Source organism: Henckelia pumila, chromosome 3 (genome assembly GCF_033568475.1).
Source record: "Henckelia pumila isolate YLH828 chromosome 3, ASM3356847v2, whole genome shotgun sequence".
In the NCBI taxonomy this organism is placed as follows: Eukaryota; Viridiplantae; Streptophyta; class Magnoliopsida; order Lamiales; family Gesneriaceae; genus Henckelia; species Henckelia pumila.
Genome location: NC_133122.1, coordinates 22,149,913 through 22,160,108, shown reverse-complemented (window position 1 = coordinate 22,160,108; position 10,196 = coordinate 22,149,913). Strand labels below are relative to the sequence as shown.

The window sequence follows — 10,196 nt, the reverse complement described above, 5'->3', positions numbered from 1 at the left end:
AAATAAATTTTGTTAAATAAATTGTCAAATTAATCTCTTGAAACTTGTTCTACATATTTGTTCTAATTAGATAATTATAAATATGAATTAATTAAATCATTAATTTAATTTTTAAAAAAATACACAAAAATACAATGACATTTCGTGATTTTACAATTTGATCGTCCCAACAATAAAAATTATGCAAATTAAGTCCACAATTAAGTGTTATATGAGTTGAAACCTAATAATATTTAACTTATTATATTAATAAAATTATTAATAAAATATATTATTATATTATTTTGGGACGGGTCGGGAATCCCGTCGGGATAAGGTTTTATTCCTGATCCCGCTCCCGATATTAATCGGGATGGAAAAAATTCCGAAAGTTCGGCTCGGGAAAATTTCGGGTTGGGATTTTTTCGGGACGAGAATGAGATGGGATTCGGGAATGGTCGGGATTTCGGAAATTTTTGGCACCCCTAAACGCAACCATAGTGTGTGTGTGTGTGTGTGTATATATATATTTATAGATACCAGGAAGAAGACACATGCACAACACGTGAATAATAAATAAAGGAAATACTACGAAAATAAACAAGTATTTTGGAAAGAATCATTCATATAATACCACTAATGTCAAAATATATTTGGATACAATCATTCATACAAACCAGTTTTATTCGGAAAGAATTATTCTAATAATACTATTCATGCCAAAAATATGACTAATCAATATTAAATAACATTGATACACTCGTAATATTTATGTTTTTATTATCATATTCCTCGGTTTCTTATCTTTTTAATATGATTAATTGATTTGTTTTTATATTATTTTGTAGTTGGAAAAAATTTTATGATCTTGGATAAAGTTTGTGCTAAAAAGGTGATTTTATCACATTTGAAATGCCAAGATGGAATTTTGAAAGAAATACAGAAACAAAAGAATTCCTAAAGCAAGGTGTGGGCACGCCTTGTGGCTGCTTTGAGACTGCTTTGTGACTGCATAGAAGAACTCGAAAATTTATTAAAAATATCATATTTTATAACATTATTTATTTTTTTTAATTACGAGAAATGATAATTATCAGCTACAATGAATCAAGATTTTAGTAAATAAATTTTGAAGTAAAATTTTGAAGTAAAAATGTAAAATTGTAATTTATTATTTGGAAAAAAAATCATAATGTTCTATCAGATAAGCAAAAAACAGATTAACTTGTCGGCATGATTTTCTAGCTGATGGAAGAAGTAAATATGGGAAGAATCGAAAAGCATACCTCTCTGGTTCGATTGAAGAATAGATTCGATCTAGTAAGGAAAAATCTGATGGAAGAAGTATGCATTCTTAATCAGTTGAGGACGTCTTTGAATAAGAGAATTTGAATGTTTCGACATTGTTTTGTCCTTTATAAAAGTTTTGCAAATATGTCTGTATTAATTATGGTAGTTAGCAAAATAAAATTTGAAACACGTTGTAATTTATAATTTTTCGATATATGAGGCTTTTCTTAAAATACCTTGTGGCAGTTTTTTTCTCATGTAATCAACATGCACAAAGCTATCATCATGGAATAATACCTTTTTGATAAAACAAAAATAAAAGAAAATGAACTGCATGTTAGGCATATATTGTAGTATATAACATTAACTGGGAAAAATGAAGAGGTAATAGATGTTTTCCGGCACAGTACAAACGTGCACAACCAAAATAGAATTGTATAGAAATGTTAGAACATGTGTAACTAATTTTTTTCCCTGGAATATTTTTGAGGGGATATAATATAAAATGGTAATAAGAAAATAAATATAAGTGATTATTATATTTATTTAGAATATAACAATTTATGACAATATTTTGGAAAACCTGATTGAGTTGGAGCCTCTTTCTTTTCTTTTATTTCTTGGCTTAGATGCATCCTCAGACCGTTTTTCGTCTTAAGAGGCACTTTCTGCAAGTTTTTATAATATAAATACAGTTGACGACATCAAATAGAAAATGCGAGACAACTATTAATTTTTTTGAACTTTGAGTTTCATAATAGCTTACAAGGAGAAATATACATTTAGAAGTAGAATTTGATGACATATTATCGGTGGCCATAGAATTACTACCGTTAAATAACAACCTGTGGATGAAATGACTTCAGAATATTATATTATATCACAATAGAGACAATAATAAAGTAGGAGGAAATTCATACCTTTTTAATAGAATAAGTGAAGAAAAATGAATTGTATGTTATTATAGCATATAACAATAACAACAGTGAAAAATAAAAAGAGCATAGATGTTTCTGCCCTATTTCTTTACAAAGAGAACATCTCATGACAGTGACAGCACAATGATGAAACGAAATTTTGGAAACCTGATTGAGTTGGAATCCCTTCCCTTTATTTTCTTTCTTGACTCAGTTGCTTCCTCAATCCGTTCTTTGCCTTTTGAGGAACTTCCTATGAATGCCTTTGATATTAATACAGTTGATAACATCAAGTAAGAAACATGAGGCAACTGATATTTGTTTGAAGTAAGGATCATAATAGCTTACAATGCAAAATATACCTTGAGAGGTAGAATTTAGTTGCATATTATCGATAGTCTTAGAACTTCTACCCTCGAATAACAACCTGTTGATGATAAAATAAAATAAATCAAAATATTATATCGTATCAAAATAGCGACAATAAGTATAGGAGTAAATGTGTCCCGGGAAAATGTTACATTCTTACCATTTGGGTGAGAAAATTTAAGTTGTTCGGCCCATGGTGAACTTGTGATTTGATGAGAAAATTGGATTTACAAAACTTCAACACCTGAGATGAAAATAGAGATGAAGATTAATCTTGGAATTATGACGAAGATTGAGGGATCAAAATATTTGATGTTAAAATGTACATTGTACAATGGTGAAATTTAAAGAAGCTTAGCCTTTAATTGAGTATATGGATTGTTATTTTTATAGTAGAATTTGTTTTACCTAAATTAACCATGTGAATAAATGCGACCAAGAATGCCAATCGCAACCCACCTCGCTCTGCAGAACACAATCACCTACACACTCCTTACTCCAACGAAATACATGTACCACACTTCACTTCGATTTTAATTCTAACAATTATTATTGTTTGCCAAAAGTTACAACCCAAATGCCCAATCAGTGAAATCAAAGCCTCACCATTCAAATTTTCCTGTGTACGATTTATGTTCGTCTATCTAATAATCCAAAAGTCACAATCTATATAGCAATTGATTAAAAGGCTCACTAAGACAGTGTTTGGGAGAGCTTCTAGGAAGTACTTCTCAGCTTTTTCTTAACAAAATTTAACAAAATTTCAAAATTTTATTAACGCTGAGAAGTGCTTCCTAAAAGTTCTCTCAAACACTACCTAATTCACGCTTTCAGATCAGTGGGATTTTAGTTCTAATCAAACTAAAATATTAATATAAATATTAATTGATTAAAATTAATATTAAGATATTATAATTAAAAATTTGAAACTCATGAATTTATCTGTACACTTCATCTATTCACACTTTGCGTCTGTGTATTAAGTGAATGTAGAAGAAATATGAGAACAAAAGTAATTGCCTCTTTGAATGGATTAAGGGGAGGTGTTCCCTATTCTATCATCCACCTAATCTTGTGCATACTTCACATTTGGATGGATTGGAATTGAAATGAAATGAAATATAAGAGGCTCCTCCCTGTCCAGTGTTGTTGTGAGAAAGTACAAAGCCGTAATAGTAAATTGGAATTACCTAGATGCCGTAACATAAGTGTAAGGAGAAGTATGAGTTCGATCGGTTCCGAAGCGATAGGTGGTCCCGCGAGTGTAATTTTTGGTGGAGGAAATGGTAGCGGGGCTGCGTGCGTGGATTTTTTTAATATATATAAGCTGGAGAAGGAATGGTGGGTGTGGAAGCTTTTTCCAGTGCAATTTTTGGTGGTGGAAATGGCAGAGGAGCTGCGTGTTTTGTTTCTGAGAGCATCCACAATGCTCACGTGTTATCAACACAATAACACTCTCCACATCATCAAAATTCGTGGGCTCCACTGTTAATAACACATATCTTTAACACTCACAACCCTTTTAACAATAACACTCATTATTTATTTATTTATGGGTCCCACATTCCACTCAACTAATATAAAATTATTTTATATTAAATAAATATATTTTAAATATATTTTAAAATATTTAAATTTATATTTATAGTTTAAATAATAATATTATTTTCTAGTTATAATTTTATTAATTTAAAAAAATAAAGATAAAATTATTTTAATATATTTATTAAATACAACGAAATTATGAAATTGAAATGCGGCAATAAATTAATAAAAAACCACAATACGATGAAATTAAAAATAATATATGAAATATTAATTCACGGATTGTTGCTATAATTCCCCCTAGATGCGCTCCACTAAGTCGGCGCAAAGTTGGTGATGAACTTCAATGTCACGTAGCTCAGAATTTGTCCGAAGATAATCCTGAAATCCTCGGTTTGAGCCATGGATAGGTTGTGCGGGTTCATCACCTTTATCGTTGTACCAATTTGTCACGTGACCTCTCTCATCCTCAACAATCATGTTATGCAAAATAATGCATGCTAACATGATTTGTTTCAACTTTTTTTCTACACCAATAACGATCTGGGCCTCTGACAATTGCCCATCGAGATTGGAGCACCCCAAATGCACCCTCGACATCTTTTTTTGCAGACTCTTGTCTTTCCTTAAACAACTTCCTCTTGGGATCCCCCGAGCAAGGAAAAGCCTTAACGAAAGTAGCCCACTCGAAATAAATTCCATTTGTTAGATAATAACCTTTTGTATATGTAGTGTCGTTCACCGTGAAATTAATCTCCGACGCATTTCCTTGCAAGACGTTGTTGAAGATGGGAGATTCATATAACAAGTTAATATCGTTACGTGAACCGGCGACCCCAAAGAAGGCATGTCATATCCACAAGTCATGAGACGCGACCGCCTCAAGCACGATTGTTGGTGACCCATGTCCCCTTATAAATTGACCTTTCCAAGCAACTGTAAATTTTTCCATTTCCAGTGCATACAATCAAGGCTACCCAACATGCCAGGAAAGCCGTGTCTCTCATTATGCATTTGAAGAAGACGTTGAACATCATCAGTATTTGGTCTTCTTAAGTACCTATCACCAAATATTTCAACCACATTTTCGCAGAACTTGAAAAGATATCTGATGGCAGTTGATTCACCCATATGTAGGTACTCGTCAAGATGGTCGGCGGAGACTCCGTAAGCCAGTTGACGAATCGCAGCGGTTCATTTTTGTAGTGGTGACAACCCTTTTCTTCGCACAACATCCTCCCTCTGTTGAAAAAACTCCGAATGATTCTCTAATGCAGTCACTATGTGGAGGAATAGCTCTCTTCGCATTCGAAATCATTTTTAAAATATTTCATCGTGATACACCGGGTTTGTAGAGAAATAATCATTGACAAGCCTCTCATGTCCGACTGCACGATTTCTTTGGATGAACCTCCTTCTTCTGCGTGTTTCCCTCCTCTGATATGCTTCCATAACTTGTTGGTGTTGTTGAAGTACCATTAACATCAGTTCTTGTACAGGATCATCATCTTGTTCATAGATTTCAACATGTACTTCATCTTCGCTTGTCGAGCTGGAACTTGAGCTAGAGCTGCCTGTAGAATGAGACACGTTTGGAGGAAAGACGTTCTTGTATATGTATTTGCAAAATGTATCTTAGTGGAATGCAAATATCGTAGCACAATGTGGCTATATATAGTTATTCTCATTCAACGGCTAGTTTGCAACGGCTAGTTTGCAATGGCTAGTTTCCAACGGCTAGTTTGCAACGACTATTTTGCACTGACTAGTTTATAACGGCTAGTTTACAATGACTATTTTTTAACGGCTAGTTTGAAAAGTTGATAAAAATTTAAAATCACATTAATCAAAAAATAAAATAATTAAACATTACAATCACTCGAAAATACAATGATTAAAAATTACAATCACTCGGAACCACAATAACTAAAAATTACAATCACTTGGAAATACAATTATTGAACAATAAAATCACTCCGAAATACAATAATTAAACAATACAATCAATCGAAAATACAATCGAAATGCGCAAACAGTTTACATATTCCACCTCGACCTGAATATCATTGCACAGACATTCATGTATGATAAGTTGCTCCGTAGTCATATGCGAGGTGTTTTTGTTCAATATCTCGTACTCCTTCAACTTCAATCGACGATTCTTAGCTTCAGCAATATTGGACAAGGAAGTTTTTGCCTTAATCTCTTCAACTTCGAGTTGTTTTTCTTTCAAATCGACTTCAGATTTCTTTACGCTTGTGTACTCATTGAACTTTGCAAAAATACTGTCGTAGCTTACTGTTAGATCCTCCATGGTTGATTTTAATTTGTCTTTTTCCTTTCTTTTTGCTGCCTTCTGACCCATTGGACGAGTATCTTCTTCATCTAGGTCTATACTCACATTTTGGTTGGGGGATGTGTTGTTGCTCCTAACTCCGAGGTCCTCATCTTCTTTGTGGCCACAAAGTGATAACCGGATTGTGGAGTAAACATTGGACGATCTTTGAAAATTCTCCACACATGCTCGAGATTGAATGCAACACCATTATTTTTGTCGCGATATTTTTCGTACGCAAACCTCAACATATCTTCGTCACTGTGACCACTGCGATATACTGTAAATACTATTGTAATTTGCGTTGAATCGATTTACCTTATTCTGGATTGTGTTGTGCCAATGTGACCGTATAACATTTTACTTTCTGCTGTTGGAATCTGGAGGACGATTCTCATTGTAGTAGCTGGCAACACGTCCCCAAAAAACATCAGCCTTCTGGTTTTTTTCGATTATTGGATCATCGCTGATTGTGACAAAACTTCTCGTCATGACCTCGTCTTCAACATTTGTCCAATTCAAATAGGGATGGCAACGAGGCGGGTCTGGCTAAACCTGGGACCCGCCCCGCCCCACGAACCCGGCGGGTCCAATCCGGGTTAGACCCGTTGGACCCGCCATAAATTAAATAATTTTAAATTTATTAAAATAAAAAAAATAAAAAGTTTACAAATTAACAAATATCATTAAATTTAATTTCAAATATAAATTTATAATATTTAAGACAAAAAAGAAATTATTCTCACAAGTTTAAGTTTATTAACTTGTAATTAATTAATATTTATTAGCTAAAAAACATTATAATGATTTATTTTTATACTAAACATATCATAATAAAATAAATTAATTTCAATCCAATAATATTACACATTCAAATTATGGATAAAATATTAATTATTTAGTATAATTATATAATTATATATTATTAATATTACATATATATTTTATATTTATATATATACATGAATATTTTAAATTTTTATATATATAATACTTTGGCGGGGCGGGTTTGGCCAAACCCGAGACCCGCTTGTGGACCCGCTTAGGCGGGTCTCATTGACATTCCTAAATTCAAACCCTTTCTCGTACCCTCAGTATCAGGAACCATTTTTTCTAAATTCACCACCTCGATTGGGGATTCACAATCGGAAAGTTGAGTCTCCGAGACAAAATTCGGAGTTGCAAGTTCATTTGGCATCAGAGATGAAAAATGCGTACCAGTTGTGTGTGGGGTACCATAGCCTTGAACAACCGACGTCGTGAAATGTGGTTGACTGATGTTTTGCCAATATTCGGCTGGAAGCGGATGATGTGCACCTCGAGGGGCATAATTCGGATGATTCATAAAATTTACAAATCCTTGGAAATTTTGAATGTTTTGTGGAGGAAACTGCATATTTGGAAATGGATGTGGATATTGATGAGTTGGTGGAATTTGAGGATTTTGGGAAGATGAATTTTCTTGCGGGTTTTGTGTAGAATTCAACCAATTTGTAAGAAATGCCCTCATATTTTCATCCATTCCATATAGAAAATAATATTGTAGCAAAGAGAAGGGAGAAAATGAAGAGGATAATTGAAAAGTGTAGAAAGTTGGAATGAATTTTTGTGTCAACATTGGTGAGTATTTATAGATGAGAATTCAAACTAGCCGTTACAGCTTTTTTTAATTTTTTAATTTAATTAAAGTTAAAATTTAATAAAAATTAAATTATATAAAAAAAAAAATTGGCAGTTGAAAAAAAAAATCCGTTGGACTTAATTTGGACAGTTTTTACAAATATTACCGTTTAATAATATTTAAATAATAAAAAACAAAAAATATTAAAAAAGTAAAAGAATTCAGGTGCAAACACGGGCAGACGCGTGTGGCCCGCGTCTGCACCTGTTTCACTCACTTTACGACGCATGCATTCACGCGCCAACAATTAAAAAAATTTGAGTACAGCGTTCACAACTGTGAACGCCTGCACTCAATCCTCGTGGGTGGGTGTTAATCCACAATACCAAATAACACCAATGGGCGTTAACGCCCATTGCGGATGCTCTGAGGAATGTTGGGTAGGAAAGCGATGTTTGAAAAACGGTGATTAGTTTGACAGGTTTTTTTTTGGATATCATCTCTGCTATCTCTATTATTTTATAATAGTTGAGTGGTTTCTTTCGATTTTACCCTTTATTTTACAATTAATTTTATATTTTTCTTGATATTGTATTCATGTCTTCTATTCCACGTCTCACAAAAACTGCTCCATGTTTTCTCTCTTTCTACTCAACGCATGGTTTTTCTTTTCAAAATTCTCACCAAGTAAGTTTGTGAATATTGTTCTCTCAATCTATATATTTGTGGTCTACGATTATATTACACACGTTGTGTAAATAGAAATATTTCTACTCAACGCATGGTTTCTCTTCTCAAAATTCCCACCAGGTAAGTTTGTAAATATTGTTCTCTCAATCTATATATTTGTGGTCTACGATTATATTACACAAGCAGCGCGTGTGCTTCAATAACTGGTAATAATAATACAATAGATTCAAGAGTGAAACACAATTGAGGAGTGAGTAAATTTATTCACACATTTAAATAGATTTTGGGTATCATAATAATAATACAATAGATTCAAAGGTGAAAAGATAAATTCACAATTGGGGAGTGAGTAAATTTATTCACACACACACACACACACACATATATATATATATATATATATATATATATATATATATATATATATATTAGTAACAATGAAATCTATTTTTTTTATTTTTATTTTTATATGTTGACATAGGCAGAATGCGAGGTAAACTTTAAACAAAGAGGTTTATGCATTTTGGTGCCTCACTTTTTATGGTTTTTGACCGTTCTCAAGTGTAGTGAAGGAGAGCTTGATGGGCGCAATCGAGGTAGAAAATATTTTGAGATGTCGATTGATTGCTTAAACTGTGGCAAATTTTGTTTTTACTGGCAGGCATGAAAATCTATGGTTGAGGTTTTCAATGACATGTTCATAGGACCTCAAAATTTTCAATGTTCTATCTGCCGCGATATCCAAGCAACAAATTAATCGTTCGAAGGCTCCATGTAATGATGCAACAGGCATATCCAAATTTCTGGAGATTGCATTTCAAACATATGTGTAATCCTAGCTATGAGTATTATGCAACATAAATCATGAAGTCTCAACCGTATAGGACAGTGAATTGTGTTTCCTTGCATTGCGCATTGGGATTCATCTAAACGTGGTTCTCGGAGAAATCAGAATATCGTCAATTTATCGATTCGTGGAAAGGACTTGTCTTGCCTCAATTCCTAAGATCTCCTCTTTATTCTACCGCTGAACTAGATCAAATCTTGGAGGTTAATAATTGGTTTCAATTCCTTGTGCTGCTGTATTTAATCTTGTCCATTGACTTCTATCATAAAGTCAAGCTCAAAAGTTCTACTCTATATTTATAGAACTATATAATTTCGATTTTCTGAGTTCGAGCTTGTAAGATTGCACCGGATAGGAGATGAGCTCTATCGTTAAAGAAGACTGTGGAAGACCCAAGATCGAATTATCACAAGTAGTGTCCATATATACTCAATCTTTGGTTATGCATTCTGAATGAGTTACAATACAGAAACATGAGTTGCAGATGGTGTAACTGGAATTGGAATCACGACGCCCAATGTTGGATTTCCAGAGGAATGCAACATCGAAGAAAGCAATACAAAACGATGGCGCCCATATTTTCTTTCGGTCAACTAAACATGC

General features: G+C 33.2%; 1 long non-coding RNA gene across 1 annotated transcript; it reads right to left on the bottom strand.

Annotated features, from left to right (window-relative positions):
* Nucleotides 1-2,323: 2,323 nt before the first annotated feature.
* Nucleotides 2,324-2,828, bottom strand: LOC140886511 (uncharacterized). The gene is made up of 3 exons (XR_012151575.1): nt 2,716-2,828; nt 2,549-2,613; nt 2,324-2,439 (listed from the first exon to the last, which is right to left on the bottom strand). It is a non-coding gene; the product is annotated as an uncharacterized lncRNA (long non-coding RNA).
* Between the last annotated feature and the right edge of the window lie 7,368 nt (nt 2,829-10,196).